Source organism: Magnolia sinica, chromosome 11, assembly GCF_029962835.1.
Source record: "Magnolia sinica isolate HGM2019 chromosome 11, MsV1, whole genome shotgun sequence".
NCBI classification, from domain to species: domain Eukaryota; kingdom Viridiplantae; phylum Streptophyta; class Magnoliopsida; order Magnoliales; family Magnoliaceae; genus Magnolia; species Magnolia sinica.
The window spans coordinates 37,246,071-37,267,157 of NC_080583.1; the positions used below are offsets into that span (position 1 = coordinate 37,246,071).

At 43.1% G+C, this 21,087-nt stretch overlaps 1 non-coding gene across 1 annotated transcript; it reads left to right on the forward strand.

Moving 5' to 3' along the window:
* Positions 1–475: 475 nt before the first annotated feature.
* LOC131219722 (small nucleolar RNA R71) lies at positions 476–582 on the forward strand. Its single transcript, XR_009158367.1, has one exon. It is a non-coding gene; the product is annotated as a small nucleolar RNA R71 (small nucleolar RNA).
* The last annotated feature ends 20,505 nt before the right edge of the window (positions 583–21,087 follow it).

Genomic DNA, 21,087 nt, shown 5'->3' on the forward strand with positions numbered 1-21,087 from the left:
GATTTTTCCAACCAGGATTGTACGTATTAGAGGTCGGTCCATTGAAAGGTCTTTGATAATTATTTACGGCATTGGATTGTTCATTCAACACTTCTCAAAAGCGGGTATCGTCGGATAATTTTCAGTTGTATGAATGTTGCAATTATAGATGCCGCAAACACTTTCCTTAGCCTTATCCTTCTTTCCTTCCATGGCCTCAACTTTTCTTATGAGCGTAGTCACTTTATACTTGAGATCATCCTCTTCCTTCAAGAGATACAATCCACCTTTCTCCTTAGATTGAGTCAGCCTAGACGAGGTGTTTGATTTTGGGTAATAATCCCATGATTGTGTTTTTTCAGCAAGACTATCGAGGTAATCCCATACCTCATCAACATTTTTATTAATGAATTCTCCATTACACATTGTCTCGACCATTTGGCGCATGGAAGATGTTAGTCCATCATAGAAAAAATTTGTAATGCGTCACGTTTCAAGGCCATGTTGTGGGTATGAACTGACCAAATCCTTGAACCTTTCCCAACATTGGTAAAATGTTTCATCCTCCTTTTGGGCGAAGTTCATGATTACTTTTCTAAGGGTAATCGTTTTATAATGTGGAAAAAATTTCTTTATGAATTCCCTCTGCATATCATTCCATGTGCCTATAGATCTAAGACGCAGTGAATGTAACCACGTCTTAGCCTTCTCCTTCAAGGAAAAAGGAAAGAGTTTCAGCCTGACCGTGTCCTCAGACACATTTTGAAAATATAAAGTGGCTATGATCTCATCCAACTCTTTCAAATGTAGATATGGTTCTTCAGATTCAAGCCCATGGAACTTAGGAAGGAGTTGAATAACCCCTGGCTTGATGTCTATATGTCCTGTATTTTTAGAAAAAATCATGCATGAGGGCGTACTCAGCCCCGCTGGTTGTAAATAATCTCGTAAAGTACGAGGCAGGGGTGCTTGATGCACCTCATTCTCATCATGAATGTCCTCCACCCTAGGTTGAGGTAGAAGAGGTTGGTTCTCAGCCATCACTTCAATTAACTCAGGGGATTTCGAGTGGTGTTTAGTCCTGCGATGGATAGTTAACCCCTCGACCAATCCTCCTTCAGTCAAGAGACGTCGAGTGTTGTCATGGGCCCACTTGGGCATGAAACACTCACAGCCCTCAATCAAATTCGAAACCTAATCCTAAGAAAGGAAAAGAAAATCTAGAAAGAAAGAGAGGAATGGAAAGAAGTTACCAAATTTGAGTCCTTAAGTTAAAAACCTGCAAAAAAAAAAACAAAACAAGTCAGTTTCTAAAGAGAATGTTTAAAATTAGAAAATCCTTAAAATAAATAGAACTATAACTAGATTAATATGAAATCTAAATCAAATGAATTCGAGGAAATAATGATGAATTATTAATCTAAAACTTAAAGAATTCAGAGGTAAGAAACCAGGGATTCAGAGGATCCACTTGTAGAGATCAGGGAGATCTTATGCCTATTTCAAGAACTCAACTGTACTTAGAGTCCCATCTTCATGAAAATCAAGACTGAACTTCCTTTGATATAGTTTTTAAGAGATGAAAGGTATATTAATTAGAATGGATCCCATCACTAAACCATGCCCATAAGACAAAGTAAACAACATAATTAACCAATTACTAACCAATCAACAATGTATGAAGGTTAGGAAGGGTACCGACATCCAACCATGTGTAATGACCATGGAATTTTTGTGCTAATCTTTCCTTAAGTAGTTGTTTTTGGGGTAATTAGCGCTATACTCGATTGCTTGTGAAAGTTGCATCAATCACTTTAAATTGTATCTGCATGGCTCTAAACTTGTAGATTAGTTAGTGCTACGTTACTCTGAAACCTGGGATCCATCACTAAATCCAGTTGTTCTGGGGATTTTTTGGAAGATCTGGATCGGACCTGGACCGCGCGTCGAAAGTCCGATGGCGATGATCTTAGGCTGTTGCAGTCACCAAGTTGGGCTTGACCATCACCTTGAAAATCAAGTCCATCTGATGTTCTGGGTCGATTTGATTGAGCTCGGAGTGAAGAGTGTGAGAACGGTTGGAATTTAATAAGTTTTTATGAAATCTGAGTCGTGTCGCTTGCACGATGATTTTAAGCTATCTGACCATTGGATTCTGACCCAATTTCACCCTCTGATCAGGGAAGGTGGCCCAGGCATATCCTAGTGCTTGTGGACCTAATCGAGATTCCGTGACTGTTGAATTGAGTGTGGTCTGTCACGGCTGATCTGAAGAGCCGGTCGGTACGAAAACTCAGCCTGACCTAGATCCATGGTCAATGAGCTTAAGTCTGACCTTTCGTAGTTATAAGCCCACCAGAAGTGCTTCGTTGGATCGCGAGAGTCGGGTTTTGGTTATACCCTAAGTATACCTTGACCCTGGGGTTATTTTCATCAATAATAGGCCTATTTATAGTCCTTAAACCCTAGCACTCTTTTCCATACGAATTTTCTCTAACCCTAGCTTGGAAAGAGAGTGGAAAAGAGAGAGAAAGTGAGAGAGATAAGTTGGTGAATCATCTTGGATTCTTCCTTGTTCTTATTCATCTTTGAACCTTCACTTTGAATCATTCTTCTGACGGTTCTGAGTTCATATTGGGGTAAGTTAACCTAACCCTAATCTGTGTTAGAGCTTAGATTAGTCTTGGTGTTGTTGTATCTCATTTCTATCCTTGTTTTAGGGTATTCTATCGCCGTTGACGAAGACAACTCCTCTAAATCAGTTCGGTGTTTCTTTCCTTGCTTAAGGTGCAGACTTTAAGTGTATAGGTTATGGTTTTCAAGGCTTTCAATGCCAGTTAGTGATTTATTCTTGTTATGGATGAGATTTCACATGCCAAATGTTGTGTTTACGTTGCTTTCCTGATATGCATGTGCTATATTGAGATTTGTGTATTCTATGTGTATTTATAAAGTACCGTATACGTATAAAATATGCACTTATGTTTGCCATGATTATTTGTCATGTATGTATGCTAGATGCATGTATGACAACTCCTTGGTAAAAGGAATTGTCAAAATGCATGTATTTCAACATACGTCATGTATGTTGTTCCATGTATGCTAAGTGTTTGTAGAAATGCATGAATGATCTAAAGTGTAACTTATTACACTAATTGTGGGCGTTGAGAAGTGATTCTCAACACTCCTATTAATGCGCATGATTTCCTTTATGCAAATTACATTTCATGTTATTTAAATTCAAGCATTACCTATGCTTACATTTATGTTAAGTTGAGATTCTTCAGATGCATATGTACCCTGATTTAAGTTGTTGTTCCATTACTGTTTTACATTCAACATGAATATCTGTTGTAGTGTAAGGTGTTTGGGACTATGCCTTAGTCCAGGAAATCGGTAATCGGCCCTATGTTCGTGGTTGAGACTGCTTTCACCACGTAGGATGTATTAGACGAACCCGAGTCGTATTAGAGTTGTCGGCAGTGGTTTGGCCACGCGGAGTGTTTGCGCACTCTATGTCGCTCAACTCAACGTGCGCTCGTGCTAGTCGAGTTCTTCAAGTAACCCGATTGTCCGATGTATGTTCACCATGTATGGACGTTACTGCTTGAATCTAGGGTACCGAACTTACTAGTGAAATCCTATAAACTATGGTACTTGATCCGCTAAGACTCATGAGCCGGACATGGTGGTATGGGACACCGTGGTCGAGCTATCGGCCTACGCTAGGGTGACGAGCCTCCCCGTAGTGACCAGTGAGCAACTAAACTCGTGAGCCGATTATGGTGGTATGGGACACTATATTCGTGCTGTCGGCCTGCATTGATTGGTGACGAGCCCTTTGTAGTGACCTCGAGCACACCTGGATACTGCAGGGAGGTAACGAGCCGAACTGTGGTAGTAAAGGCATGAAAGGCGTGCATTGATTGGTGACGAGCCCTTTGCTACGACCTCAAACATATGATCGTATGAGATGTCTAGGATTGACGACCCTAGTATGGATCACTGTTTGGATGGTGATATGAGGAAGGTATCTTAGCTTCCCAATCCTGCTGTGTGAAATGGACTAATAACAACTTGGTAATCATATCCATGCACCGCATTTGCATGTGCTTTGTAGATGTGGCGCACTTTGAGGCGATGTCATGTGTAACGTAAGATGAAGACGCTGAGGGTGTACACGTGAGGGCACGCATCATATTGCATACATCCTTGCATTAACAAGAGTATTTAGGATTTATTTCATTGTTCTGCTTTATCATTACTGTTTGATTAAACTGATAACATGTTAACCAGTGCCTTATTATTCCACTGAGTTGATCACTCACTCCCACGTTTCTAGGGCGGTGTTAAACACCCACCAGACTCTGTCTTAGGCTCTGATGTTGCAGATGTGGATGTGACTTCTGAGGCAGAGCGGGAGCTGGATGATGATGAGGCTACCTTCTCCTATATGCAGTTTTAAGACGGGTTCTAGCGAGCTTCGGTCTGATATGCGGGATTATGGGATTATTTTTGGGAATTTAAATGATGTAACTTGATACTTATAATTTTGATAAGTAACACTTTCATACGACCTGGTTTGTATATGTACTTCAGGGATTTACACTTGTACACATATTTTTCTATAAGTCTTCCGCTTGCTTTATTCACTTATCCCTGAATCATATCTGTGTTTTGGCTTAATCTATTCCATGTTTTATGCACTAATACAGTCAACATACATCCATCATTAAATATGTTGCATAAGTGATGTTTTGGAACTCGGGAGCTGAGTTATGCTCGACCCCCAAATTTTAGGGCGTTACACCATGCCCAGGAGACGATGGCGAACAATAGGGCTTCCTGACGTCATAATCAAAATAAGGAAAAAGAAATACTCAAAGCCATCGCAGACCCATTGTAATTTCAGTCACAACAGACCATTAAAAACTAAAAATATTCTCATAATAAAATTAAATCAAAATCCATTCAATCTAAACAAAAGGCACACTCATAAATTCTCTCATCATGCTACAAGCTTCACCTCTTAGCCCTAGCTAAGTGGTTTAGCCTAACCTAAACATGATTAGGCTTATCTCTAAAAGAAAGACATAAAACAAAAACAAAGGAAGGAAAAAAAACTCTGTTAGGAAAGTTGCTCCACGTTCCAAGCCAAGCTCCTTGAATCCTCTTGGAATTGAAAATCCCTGCTCTCTCTCTTGTTCTCCCTTTTATAAGTGTTGCAATCGGTGGCTGGAGTCGGTGGAGAGTCTTTACGCATCACCGTGCACATGCAGAAGAACAACGCAAATCAGCTTGCGTTTGGCTTGAATTTCTAGATAGTGGACGTCCCATCTTTGGTTCTGACTGCATGGTGATGGTCTTGGCCACCTGATGCAATGTGTGGATGGTCTAGATCAGAGATCCGACCGTGATCTCATTCATAAAAAGATCATCAAAACCGGATAGCGTCCGGACGGGCGTAGTGCGTAAGAAGTGCAGAATTTAGGATTTTCGACATCAGTGGGGCCCATGATTAATGTTATAGGAGAGATCCGATCCGTCCATTGAATTTCTCTCGGAATTTCAGTCGGGTAGGTGTATTTTTGACCTTCTTTTGATGTGGACCATAGGATCTTTTATTCTGTCGTCCATCCTACGTTTAACGGCTAGGATCTTTCAATCACTTAAATGGTGCCAAAAGGAGAGCTAGGCGAGAGTTACATGTCCCCTCTGGACACAATGGATGGTCCAGATCCTTCAAATGACTGATGTGTGGGGCCCACTAACTTCCGCAAGACGGACAAAGTCCGTCCGTTACACGGACGCGGGAAGAGGAAGCTGCTGTTTCCTTTTTTTGTGAAGAAGACTTGGTCAGCGGTCCGGTGCACATCCAGTATACATGTACTCGTGTAAACACTACCTGAGGTGGGGTCCACAGTGATGGAGTGTGAGATATCTGCACCGTCCATCTCCTTACTCATCCGATTTAAGGGGTTGAGACCAAAATTGAAGCATATCCAGATATCAGGTGGGCCCTAGATCAGATATTTATGGGTTGATCTGTCCATTGGGCTATTTCCACAAGGATCCAGGAGCTGAAATTTTATATGTACAGTTCATTTATGGTCCTCAGACCATGTATAAAGTTTGGAGCCGATCAGATGGTGGGAACCCTGTGATCTTGCATTATGGACGTCTTTTAGGCCTGTGTGAAGTGAGTGGCTAGAATTTCTCTGATCTCTGGTGTGTAGATCCTCGATCTTAGTCCCATGGAGTCCCGTCCAATGCCTTGGTGATGTCAGAGCATCAAATCTATGCTTTTAGCATCCTTTCCAATTCAAGCTTGTAGTTGCATCTTGCATCATAAACATGATTACAACAGGCCGTTAAACAGTATTATGTTCATAAATCCAGGCAATAACTGGGGTCTGATTTGCAATATTTGACCCTCAACACATAACCATAAGCATAACCCATGAATAATAACCAAGACACCGTCACAAAATCCACTATGATAAAAAAAACTTTAAGGTACAATGTGCATGAAGGGAAATACAATGATAATAATAACGGAAACTCATAAAGCTCAACTGCAACCTCCTGTTGAGACTAAGCTATGGCTGCATCCTGGCGTCACCTGCATGCATCAATCATGCATAAGCTTTTAGAAAGCTTAAAGGGTGGTGTAAGTGTGTGCATAATATGAGCCTGCTTAGAATGCAATATTAGAGTAATGCGGAATCATGCTGATGAGTCCATGAATGCAATCAACCGTATTAAGGCTATGCGATGCAAGGCATGAATGCTATTGGCCATATCAAAGCATGAATACTATCATCCACATCAAGGCCATACGATGCAAGGAGTGAATAATGTCGGCCATAGTAAGGCCATGAGATGTGAGATGCAACTCAAGCATACCAGTCCTCATCCGAATCCACATATCAATGCAACTCATCACTAAAGCATTAAATATCAATATAGTTCTCACGCTGGACAATCACCAGGGTCTAGTATACTCTACGTAAGCTTACCGCCCCTATCCGAGTGCACAACTTGGTAAGTGGAAGAGACCTCACTATTCACCTGCCAATATTGGGCCCGACTCGATGATAGCGGACCTATTCCTCAAGCTAGTCAAACTAACCTAGATATTGCCCCCTCACTTAGGTGGGTAAAGTCACACCCCTTTTCAACTAACCACGATATAGTGGGAGATGCTGCCTACTAGTATACAGCCCTCATGCGCTCATGTATCCACTGGGTCTCGACGTTGAAATTATCCTTTAGTACCATTGGGTTTTGTAATTTTCACCCAGGGACATCTATGGTGCCCCAATGCTAGTAATAATATTTTCGGTGTCCGATCTTGTTATCCACAATATGCATGTGCAGGCCACAACCCTGATGTCGCCAGGGTGTACAGTAATCATGTCATATAATATACGAGGTGCATGGATCACACTATCAGTCATGCAGCAATCCTACGCGTACCGCGTGCTCATGTGGGGCAACTCTGCCTATCAGGGAGCCCCATAAACAATGTTCCTGAACACATATGCTATGATCAGTCACTCCTCATATCAAGCACACATATGATGCATATGAGCATGAATCATGGAGTTATATTAATCATATTATATAGTGAGGAACTCTATTCATAACAAAGATAGGCCTAGACGGCCTACACATAACAAGTATGGGCCTAACAATGGGCCCTAGGGAGAGTTACAATGTGGACATTTAACCATCATTGCTCTTACAATGTGGACGTCGAACCATCATTGTTCCCAAGGCATGAACCATTATAAACATCATTACATACATCACATTAGGCCTCGCACAAAGGCCTCACGTACATTTCTTTGGGCCTCATATATGTGCCTCAAATATATCACAATGGGCCTTAAGTATATCAAAATGGGCCTCATCATATGGGCTTCATATAGAACGCATCAGGCTTCATCACATGGGCCTCATATACATCAACTGGGCCGCATTAACAGGCCACACCAATGGGCTTCATAAACATCAAGTGGGCCGCACAATGGGCCTCATAAACGTCAAGTGGGCCGCACCAATGGACCTCATAAACATCAAGTGGACCGCATCAACGGGTCGCACCAATAGGTCTCATATACATCGAGTGGGCCACATCAACAGGCTCCACCAATGGGCCTCATAAACATCAAGTGGGCCACACATTCCCACAACAATGAATTGTATCAAAAGATCATCTGGACCATACTATAACTAGTAGTGGAGATAATGATTTCCATCGATAAAATCCTACAGGGCCCATCACAGAAAACCGTGAGAGCAGCCACACCCACCATTAAAACATTTATAGGACTCACTGTGATGTATTTTTTTGAGATCCAACCTATTCATAAGTTAACATAGAGATAGATGAAGTGAAAACAAAAATATCATCTTGATTGGAAACTATTGTGGCTCTTAAGAAGTTTTGAACAGTGGACGTCACTGTCCCCACTATTTTCAATGGTGGGGTTCGTTGAAACTTTAGATCTATCTCATTCTCTTAGTATTACCATAGGATGATGTCCACTATGGTTGGACGGTATGGATAGAACACATGCATCTTGTGGGCCACACTTGTCCAGATGGATGACGTGGAATACAAACACTCATTAGAGTGGGTTTCCATAGATGAACGGCGTGGAATACAAAACATACATCACAGTGGGTTTTCACGGGTGGATGGACGTGTGATAAACACAAACATCAAGGTGGGCCACTGCACGGACGGTGCAGATATAACACTACATCATGGTGGGGCCGTACATGGCACCGTCCAGATGGACGGTGCAGATGAAACACATACATTTATGGTGGGTCCCACAGAGCTTGCTAACGTTTCACATCAGCCAAATAGTTGGTGTGAGATACACTAGCCAATCCACTTCTTTCAGTAGGTGGGTCCCACATGGGGCCCACCAGATATATATAGTATATATATATATACATATCATATATTATATGTTATATTATTTATTTTATTTTATTTTTTTGAAAGGGGTCCGGCCTGCTGGCCACTGTCCAGATGGATGGTGGGCATGGATGAATGCATACATCTTAGTGCGCCCACACCGCACCATACATTAGAGTGGGCCCCGCCCATCCAGAACAGATGGATGGCTAGGATAAGACCCATGCATAAGGGTGAGTCTCATGCAGCATCGTCCTGATGGACTGTGTAGATGCATAATACATACATCCAAGGGGTCCCACAAACCTGCTGACATTAACAACAGCTTTAGCTATTGGCTGTCTAGTAGATGGACGGCCCAAATACATCATACATACATTAAGGTGGGTCCACACGTGTGGGACCCACCAGCTTTAGATAAAGCTGAAGTTTGTGTTTTCCTTTCACTTAGACAACAAGGTAGTCCAGCTGCTGGACAGTGTGCACTCCGCTATTTCGACAGCATGCGGTCCCCCTGGATATCATGGATCATACATCAAGGTGGGCCATGAAATATGGGAAAGAGAGAGAGAAAGACGAAGACAGAGAGAGATAGTGTGGTGGAGGGACCCCGCCACTTTAGGCCCCTCATATGATTACAACACATACATTAAATTGGGTCCCATCACAAGTGGGCCAACAAATTGAAAATCAACGGTGGATCACCCACCTATTGCACACCTTCTTGGTCCCTTGGCTTCATTAGCTCCTTGGCTTCTTCTTTGATGGTGGAAGATAGGGATTGAAGGGTGGAGGTTGGGGTAGGGAAGCGGGCCACACCTAGCTTCTTTGAGTGCTTCGAATTACTCTCTTGGAAGCTTAAGTGTGAAGAGAGATAATGAGAGAGAGAGAAGTGATGGATAAAAAGAGATGGGTTGGGTGTAAGGAAGGGATGGGTTGGGTTGAATTTTGGGTGAGAGAGGGATGGGTGGAGAGAGAGAGAGAGAGTTGAATTTAGGAAAGGGTGGTGTAAGAGGGGGATGGTTGCTTGTACTTAATTTAATTTGATTAATTGATTGATTGATGGGATAGGTCATAGATATTCTCTCAAAATTCACACATGCGACATTTTCTTCGAAATGAATGCGGGCCCACATCTTCTAGCCTAGGTATCGTATCGGTGCATGTGATGCGCCGTTAGAACGGTGGCGATGGCATGGTCATTAGGATACAAGTTTTAAGTCGAGTCGACATAGATATATAAGATGTGACTTAGGGTCACGTGCAAATGCCAATTACGGGTCGCGGGTTGCCGGAATTCGACCGGGAGAACCGTGAAAGTCTACGGAACGGTACAGACTATGATACGGGCCTTACAACTCTCCCCTCCTAATAAAAATTTTGTCATCAAAATTTACACAATCATCGCAACCAGACATAACTCACAAGGAAGAGGAAACATAGCATCATCATATAAAATTGGAGACAGTATACAAGATACAACATATAATCAATCATCAAAGAGATGGGGATAACGCTCTCGAATCTCGGCCTTGCGCTCCCAAGATGCCTCATTAACAGAATGGTGACCCCATTACACCTTCACTAAGGGAATGACCTTAGTCCGAAGGACCTGCTCCTTCCGATCAAGGATAGGAACTGACTGCTCAATGTAAGAAGCCTGCTCACGAACCTCCAGCAGCTGCCAATCAATAATAGGAATGATGTTCGACCCACACTTCCTCAGCATAGAGACATGAAAAATGTTATGGATGCCTGACAACTGAGATGTCAAGGCAAGCCGATAGGCCATGGTGGCAACGCACCCAGTGATGTCGAAAGGTCCTATGAATCTCGAGGCAAGCTTGCCCTTCGCTCCAAATCGAAGCACGCCCTTCATGGGTGAGACCTTGAGATACACTCTATTCCCAGTAGTCTCTAAGGGACGACACCATTGATCAGCAAAACTCTTCTGCCCGCTCTTAGCTGTATGCATCCTCTTTCAGATGATATTGATGGCCTCTGATGTCTGCTGCACAAGCTTTAGACCTAGGGGAGGGCGTTCTCCAACCTCGTTCCAACAACTAGGAGATTTACACGGTCTGTCATATAGTGCCTCAAAAGGAGCCATGCCAATGGTCAACTGATAGCTGTTGTTGTACGCGAACTTAACCAATCACAGATGCTCATCCCAGCTACCCCCGAAGCCAATCACGCAGGCCCAAAGCATATCCTCAAGGATCTGGTTAACCCTCTCGGTCTAGACATCGTTCTGTGGATGGTATGCGGTACTGAGCTGCAAAACAGACTCCAGCGTTCTCTAAAAGCTCTTCCAAAATTGAGACGTGAACCTCGGATCTCGATCAGAAACAATTGAAACTGGAATGCCATGTAGTCTCACAATCTCCTCGATGAATAGCTTCGCAAGCCGGTCCAAAGACCAAGTCGCATGAATCATGAGAAAGTGTGCCGACTTCGTCAAGCGATCCATGACAACTGAGATGGCGTCATGACCGCGCTGAGTTTTCGGTAAGCCCATAATGAAATTTGTCGACACGTGCGCCCACTTCCACATCGGGATGATCAATGGCTTCATTGGACCAGGGGGTCTCTGATGATTGGCCTTGACAACTGGCATGTGTTACACTCGGCCACAAAATTGGTGGTCTGGCGCTTCATCCCCGCCCAAAAATACTATCGCATCATGTCATGATACATCTTCGTCGAGCCAGGGTGGATAGAAAATCATGATCGATGTGCCTCAGTCATAAGATCTCTGTGCAACTCAGGAATATCTGGGACACATAATCGGCCTCTGAAGCGAAGTCCACCATCAAAACCAACCTGCTAATCTAACTGACTCTCAGATGCCACCTCAGCCCTATAACTCTGTAACGACTCATCAGCCTGTTAAGCCTCGATCACCCTTGCGACAAGAGATGGTTGAATTAACAGGCTCGATAACTGCACAATAGAAGACTATAGACCGATCTCAAAATCATATGTTGCCACATCCTCAAGCATCTTCCACTCTTGAATCATCATATGCACCATCAGGCCTCGTGGTTGATGACTGAGGGCAGCCGCCACCATGTTTGCCTTGCCCGGGTGGTACTGGAGATCAAAATCATAAGCCTTCAAGAGCTCCATCTAACGCCTCTACCTCATGTTCAGCTCGACTGAGAGAATAGGTACTTCAAGCTCTCGTGGTTGGAGAAGAGCTCGAACTTGACCCATAGAGATAGTGCCTCCACACCTTTAGTGCGAAGACGACTGCTGCCGGCTCCAAATCATGCGTGGGGTAGTTCAGCTCATGGACATTAAGCTAGCAAGATGCATAAGCCACTAGTTTCCCACGCTGCATTAGGACAACACCCAAACCAATATGCGAGGCATTAGTGAATACAACAAATCCATCACTCCGAGAGGAAAGAGTAATGACAAGAAAGGATGTGAGGCAGTCCTTTAGCTCCATAAATGCTTGCTCACATGCGTCGCTCCAAATAAACTCTGCACCCTTCTGAGCTAACCTGGTCAACGGGGTTGCAATACGGGAGAAGCCCTCAATGAAACACCAGTAGTAGCCTGCCAAACCAAGAAAACTGCAGATCTCGGATGTGTTCGTGGGCTGGCCCCATTGATGCACCACTTTAACCTTCAAGGGTTCCACTGTGACACCATCTCTCGTCACCACGTGACCTAGGAACTTCACCTCTTCCTACCAGAACTCGCACTTCTCTAGCTTTGCATACAGCTGGTGGGCATAGAGGGTCTGCAATACAATCTCCAAATGCTGCGCATGCTCCTCACGGGTCCTCGAATATATCAGAATGTCGTCGATGAATACCACAACAAACCAATCGAGATACGGATGGAAGACCTCATTGATCAACTACATGAAGACCGTGGGTGCATTGGTCAATCTGAACAACATGACCTGAAACTCAAAATGACCAAATGCATCTTGAAAGTCGTCTTCGAAATGTCCTCCTCTCGGACTCAAATTTGATGATAATCAGAACATAGGTCAATCTTTGAAAAGAATTATGCACCCCGTAGCTAATTAAACAAATCATCTATCCTCGGGGGCAGATACTTGTTCTTGATCGTGACCCGGTTAAGCTCGCGGTAATCCACGTAGAGCCTCAACGAGCCATCCTTCTTCCTGATGAAGAGTACCGGCGCTCCCCAAGGTGAAATGCTCTGACCAATGAATCCTAACTAACATAATTCGTCCAACTGTCGCTGCAGCTCCCTCAACTCCATCGGTGCCATACGATATGGGGCTTTCGAGATAAGCACGGTACTAGGCACAAGATCAATCTAGAACTTAATATACCGTCATGACAGTAATCCCAGAATCTCCTTGAACACATCAGGAAAATTGCAGACCACCAGTAATTGATCAATACACAAGGCAATAGGCTCCTCAACTGCACACGACATCAGGCAAGATAATGGCTCTCCTCTAGGCTTGGTAATGAACTAAAACTACGGCAAGCCTGGTATATAGAATGTGACTGTCCTCACAGAGCAGTCCAAGATGGCGTGGTACTGGGCAAGGCAATCCATGCCCAGGATAACATCAAAATCTGACATGGGTAGCACAAACAAGTTGGCAGGCAAGAAAATCTCTCCCACCAAAATGGGACAAGACGAACAGTAACGGCCCAACACTGTAGTCTTCCTCAAGGGCATCGATATAGTCAATCCCTCACTACTAGACTCTGTCGGCAATCCAGTCGAACGATAGAATCCTTGGGATATAAAAGAATGCGAAGCACCGAAATTAAACAAAACTCATGCAATGCATGTAGAGACTAGAAGTATACCCTCAACGATTCCTTCAGAGGACTGCAGGTCCTGTTGAGCTGTATAGAAACTACCCTAAGTTGGCTGGGGAGGTGTCTATCCCCTCTTAGGTCCCTGCTGCTGCTATCACTGAGGCGGTCGAAACTGCTACCTCTACTATTGAGGTCTCAGTGGCTGGTGTTGATGCTACTACTAAGGGGGCCTTAATGGTGGGAGCTGCTATCGCTGCTACTGCGGAGACTACTGTAGTGCTCTTAACTGTTGCTATGGAGGCTGCTGTGGTCGAGGACACTCCCACCTACGGTGTCTTATCCCGTCGCATCCATAACAGACATCGGGAAGCTGCATCTTAGGTGGTGCTAGAGGTGCCACTGGTACTACTGGTGCCCTGGTGGCTGGGTGGCCTGTGCGCCTCTGCTGCTAACGATACTGCTATTGATGGGAGCTATCGGAGGGGGACCTACCTCTTCCAGTCTCTCCTTTGATCGTGGTCACTCTACGTGTTGGCCCACTCAGTCTCATAAATCTGAGCCCTCCGTACTACTGCCTAAAAAGTTGGGAGTTCATGCCCAACAACACGGCCTTGAAGAACATAACGCAAGCCATTCTCAAAATGGCGTGCCTTTTACCCCTCATCATCAACCAAATATGGTACGAACCTTGATAGCACCGTGAAATGAGCCACATACTCTGCCACAGACATATCTCCCTGCACCAAGGTCTGGAACTCTATTGCTCACTACCGACGAATGTGGTCGGGAAAGTACTGTTGGTCGAATCGGTCTACGAAATCCTCCCATGTCCAGACAAAATCAGGCCCTACAACACGGGTAATGGAGGTCCACCAGTGCTCGACCTAACTCTAGAGAAGAAATACTGCCAGCCGGACTCACTGCTGGGTTGTACAGGTCATCACATAAAATCTTCTCCACCTTAGAGCACCATCTCTCGTTTACTGTCGGATCTGGCTCACCCTTAAAATACTGAGGATCGAGTTGTTGAAACTCCCAAAGAAGGGCACTTGTGCACTCCTGCTTTGCCTGGGCTGTCAAAACAATGGGGTGCCTGCCCTGTCCCTGAAGGGGGGCCATCATAGCCTGCAACATTTACTGTAACTGGGAGGCACTCATGAGTACAGTCGAAACCACACCGGTCTCAAGTGAAGGAACGACATCCTCAGGCTAGGGAGCAGGGATCTCGGGTGGTCAAGTGGGAGTCGTAGGTAGTAGAGTGGGAGCCTTAGGTGGTGGAGCGGGTGTCACTCAGGTCGCTCTCCTGGACAACATGTCCCATAAGAAAGAACAAGGATGCTTATCAACCCTAAAAACTCTTGAAGGCACGCATGTTAGGGAAGTAAATCGAAAGGTTACGCACTCGGAACTTAATTATCCTAAACTCATAGTAGATATGTGATGTTATCCTAAGTTATTCCCAAGTTATACTTTGATACCAACTTCTGTCACGCCCTAAACTCGAAAACCGGGCTCACAAAATTTATGATCATCGAATCCAGCGCCAACAGCCTGCGTAGTACCACATTCTCGGCTCCCAGCACCTATACATCATGTTCCGATCCTAGGATCCTACAAGGAGGATTTTTAATAAGAATTTGATTCGTAATAGGCATAACCCACAAACAATAACTAAGACACCATCACAAAATCCACTATAATAAAAAAATTTAAGGTACAATGTGTATGAAGGAAATATAATGATAATAATAATGGAAACTCCTAAAGCTCGACTACACGCTCCTGCTCCGACTAAGCTATGGCTATGTCCTGACGTCACCTACATGCATCAATCGTGCATAAGCTTATAGAAAGCTTAGAGGGTGATGTAAGTGTATGCACAATATGAGCGTGCTCAGAATGTAATATCAAAGTAATATGGAATCATGCTCATGTGTCCATGAATGCAATCAACCATATTAAGGTTATGCAATGCACGGCATGAATGCTATTAGGCATATCAAGACCATGCGATGTAAGGCAAGAATATTATCGGCCACATCAAGGCCATACAATGCAAGGAGTGAATGATGTCGGCCATACCTAGGCCATGCAATGCGAGATGCAACTTAAGCATACCAGTCCTCATCCGAATTCACATATCAATGCAACTCATCACCAGAGCATCAAATATCAATACAGTTCTCACACTGGACAACCATAGGGGTCTAGTATACCCTACGCCAGCTTGTCGCCCCTATCCGACCGCACAACTTGGTAAGTGGAAGAGACCTCATGATTCACTTGCAATATTGGGCCCGACTTGTCAATAGCAGATCCATTCCTCAAGCTGGTCAAACTCAACCTGCATATTGCCCCCTTATTCAGGCAGGTAATGTCACACCCCTTTTCAACTGATCATGACACAGTGGGAGACGCGGCTTACTGGTATACGACTCTATTGCACTCATGTATCCACTCAGTCTCAATGTTGGAGTCATCCCATGATACCATTGGGTTTAGGGATTTTCACCCAGGCACATCTATGGTGTCCCAATGCTAGTAATAATATTTTTGGTGTCCAATCCTACCATCCACGATATGTATGTGGAGGACACAACCCTAATGTTGCTAGGGTGTATAGTAATCATGTCATACAAATGCGAGGTGAATGGATCACACTATCAGTCATGTAGAAATCCTACACATATTGTACGCTCATGTGGGGCAACTCTGCCTATCAGGGAGCCCTATAAACAATTTGCCCGAAGGCATATGCTATGATCAGTCAATCCTCATATCAAGCATACATATGATGCGTGTGAGCATGAATCATGGAGCTATACTAAGCATATTATATGGTGATGAACTCTATTCAAAACGAAGATGGGCCTAGACGGCCTACACACAGTAAGTATGGGCCTAACAATGGGCCCTAGGGAGAGTTACAATGCAGACATTTAACCATCATTTCTCTTACAATCTAGACGTCAAACCAACATTGCTCCCAAGGCATGGACAATTATAAACATCATTACATACATCACATTAGGCCTCACATAAAGGCCTCATGTTCATTTCTTTAGGCCTCACTTATGGGCCTCAAATATATCATAATGGGCCTCAAATATATCAAAATGGGCCTCATCATATGGGCTTCATAAACAACGCATTGGGCTTCATCATGTGGGCCTCATATACATCAACTGGGCCGCATCAACGGGCCGCACTAATGGGCCTCAAAAACATCAAGTGGGCCACTTCAACAGGCCACACCAATGGGCCTCATAAACATCAAGTGGGCTGCATCAACGGGTCGCACCAATGGGCCTCATATACATTGAGTGGGCCGCATTAATGGGCCGCACTAATAGGCCTCATAAACATCAAGTGGGCCGTACACGTTCCCAAAAAAATGAATTGTATCGAAAGATCATCTGGACCATACTACAACTAGCAAGGGAGATAATGATTTCCACCTATAAAATCTAACAGGGCCCATCACAGAAAACCATGAGAGCAGCCATACCCATCATTAAAACATTTATAAGACTCACTGTGATGTATTTTTTTGAGATCCAACCTATATAGATGAAGTGAAAATAAAAATATTAGCTTGATTGGACACTACCTTGACTCCTAAGAAGTTTTGAATGATGTCCACTATGGTTGGACCATATGGATACAACACATGCATCTTGTCGGCCACACTTGTCCAGATGGACGACGTGGAACACAAAACATACACCATAATGGGTTTCCACAGATGGATGGCATGGAATACAAAACATACATCACGGTGGGTTTCCACAGGTGTATGGTCGGTGTGATAAACACAAACATCAAGGCGGGCCACTTCAAGGATGGTGCAGATACAACACTACATCATGGTGGGGCTGTACATCTAGATAGTGCAGATGAAACACATACATTTATGGTGGGTCTCGCGGAGCTTATTGACGTTTCAAATCAGCCAAATAGTTGGTGTGAGATACACTAGGCAATCCACTTCTTTCAATAGTGGGTCCCACGTGGGGCCCACCAGATATATATAGTGTATATATATATATATATATATATCACATATTAGATGTTATATTATTTATTTATTTATTTTTGAAAGGGGTCCAGGCCTGTTCGCCACCATCTTGGTGTGCCCACACCACACCATACATTAGAGTGGGCCCCACCCATCCAGAACAGACGGACGGCTAGGATAAGACCCATGCATCACAGTGCATCCCATGTAGCAACGTCCAGATGGATGGTGCAGATGCAGAATACATACATCCAAGGGGGTCCCACGGACTGTTGACATTAACAACAACTTTAGTTGCCAGCCGTCTAGCAGATGGATGACCCAGATACATCATATATACATTAAAGTTGGTCCACACGTGTGGGACCCACCGACTTTAGATAAAGCTGAAGTTTGTATTTTCCTTTCTCTTGGGCAGCAAGGCAGTCCACCTGCTGGACAGTGTGCACTCCATTGTTTCGACAGCGTGTGGTCTCCCTGGATAGCGTGGATCATACATCAAGGTGGGCCATTGAATATGGGAGAGAGAGAGAGAGACGGTGCAGATAGAGGGACCCCACCACTATGGGCTCCTCATATGATTACAACACATATATCAAATTGGGTCCCATCACAAGTGGGCCAACAAATTGAAAATCAATGGTGGATCACCCACCTATTACACTCGATCCCTCGGCTTCCTTAGCTCTTTGGCTCTTTCTTTGATGGTGGAAGATGGGGATTGAAGATTGGAGATTGGGGTGGGGAAGTGGGCCACACCTAGCTTCTTGGAATACTTCGATGTTGCTCTCTTAGAAGCTTAAGAGTGAAGAGAGATAATGAGAGAGAGAGAGATGTGATGGATGAAAAGAGATGGGATGGGTGTACGGAAGGGATGGGTTGGGTTGAATTTTGGGTGAGAGAGGGATGGGTGGAGAGAGAGAGAGAGTTGACTTTAGGTAAGGGTGGTGTAATAGGGGCATGGTTGCTTGTACTTGACTTGATTTGATTGATAGATTAATTGATGGGATAGGTGATGGGATAGGTTGTAGAGATTCTCTCAAAATTCGCACACGCTGCATTTTCCTCGAAATGAATGCTAAGATACAAGTTTCGAGTTGAGCTGACATAGATATACTTGATGTAAGTTAGGGTCGCACGCAAACGCCAATTACGGGTCGCGGGTTGTTGAAATTCGACCGGGAGGACCGTGAAAGTCTACGAAACGGTATGTACTATGATACTTGCCTTACAAGAAATCTACTGATAAATTTATCAAGATATTGGCCAGAGGAGGAACCTTGTGGCATGACTGAGTAGCTTCCCCCTGTTTTCCTAGTTAGGTTTATTGCTTTCAATGAATTTAGGATTAGGATAGTTTGTTTTCCACTGTTTTAGGATAGTTTGCTTTCTACTGTTTTAGGATAGTTTGCTTATCATCTATTTTAGTCGTTGGCTAACCTATGTGCACTTTGAGACTCTTGGAAAAGCCTCCAGATTCCTTCTTCAAGTACTACCTTTCCATCACTTCTCCTTTACTTTCGTTGTCTCATGTGCATTGCATACTTATATCTTTTACATTGAGGACAATATAGATTTTAGGTTTGGGGGTGTTGATTAGGCAAGCTAATCAGTGTTTTCTTAGTCTTTAAGCAAAAATTATAAAAAAAAATTATAAAATTTTTGTAAATTCGAGTGATTTTGAGGTTCATCCATGATTCAGAAGTATAAAATACTTAACGTTGGTAATTTATGACTCTTAGATTCAGTTACTTGTTAGATTTCACAGTTAAGTTTAAATTATTAATCCATGATTAGAAGTTTTAAACACTGATTGAGTCATGATTTCACATGTCACATCTAGCTTACACATTGAGGTGTTAGTTTGATACTGAATTATTAACTTGGTGATTATTAAGCATGAAAGGAACCAACCTAGGGAATTTGTCCATCATATTCAATGAGAAGAATTGATAATAAAGAAAAAATAAAAATAAATACCTAGTTAAAAAACAGTTGTCGTTAAAAACAGCTACATATTGAAAATCATTGAAAAGATTGAATATAGCGTGAAAGCCATCGATGGAAAAATAAAAAGATGGAAGAATAGAAAGGCTGAACTGTAAGGCAAGTTTTGGTTATCCTGAATGCTCTTTTAATTATCAATGTTATTATGAAAATTGAGAATTGGACCTTTGATAAGTCTAAGATTCACTATTCACCCATGGAACTCAATGTTTAGAATTGTTCTAATTGGAGGATTAATGCTTTGAACTTGATTATGAGATTTACCATGTGCTAGAGTTTAGGAGGAAATATTGCTCGATATTAATGTATCCTAGATTTCTATGAAATGGATTATCTTTAGAATCACTTGAGCTTATGGAAATTATACAGTGGTTTTTCAAAATATCTTTCGTATGTTTTGCTCGGGACTAGCAAAATGTTAGTTGGGGGTGTGTTGAGACTTAAATATTGCATATTATCCCCCATTTATTACTTGGTTTTATGAACATGATAATACTTAATGTTCTATTTTAATCATGTTTGTGTTACAAGGTGAATTTAAGGGTTGGATTGAAAAGGTTGTTAAAAGCATGTATTTAACGCTCAAGAATCACCGAAGCCAACGATGGATCTTATGAGACCAAGAATGAAGAATTCACATACCAAAGATCTAAGAAAACTAAGTGAGGAATGAAGAGCATTGAAATAAGCCCTAAAAATCAGCATCCTTCGACTAGTCTAAGGCCATCTTCAACCAGTGAGGGATCCTTCTCGACTAGTCGAAGATTCCTCGACTCGAACTCTAGCTACCAAAATCCTTTAATCCCATCATCCTTGACCAGTTGAAGGAAACCGTTGACCAATCTAAGGTTACACGGACAGCACACGGACTGCGTAAATTTGAGGCGGTTTTCGAATTTTTCCAACTTGGTGCGAAAGTTGGAGTTACAAAACTATAAATAGGAGTCCCTAGGATGTTCATAGACATCTTCTAGGGTTTAAGGAGTGGAGAAAAGGTGTGGAGGAGCCGTCGCCAAGATTTTTTCCTTCCTTTTCCTTAGTCATTTTTATGCTTTTCTTAAGAGATTTTAGTTCAATCATGTCTATGATTGGCTAAACCTCTTAGCTAGGGCTAAGAGGTGAAGCTTGTAGCATGATTGAGATGTTTGTTTTGATTTATATTTTTGTTGAACTCTCTTGGATTCTAGTTTGATTATAAGGAGTATTTTTAGTTTTTAATGGATTGTTGTGACAAATTACAATAGATCTGCGATAGCTTAAGATATCTTATTTTCCTGAATTGAGATTGCAAAATTAGGAAATCAAGTTATTCACCATTGTCCCTTGGGCATGGTAGGATGACCGAATCCTTCCTAACCTTCACAATTCTCTTCTGATTGGTTGTG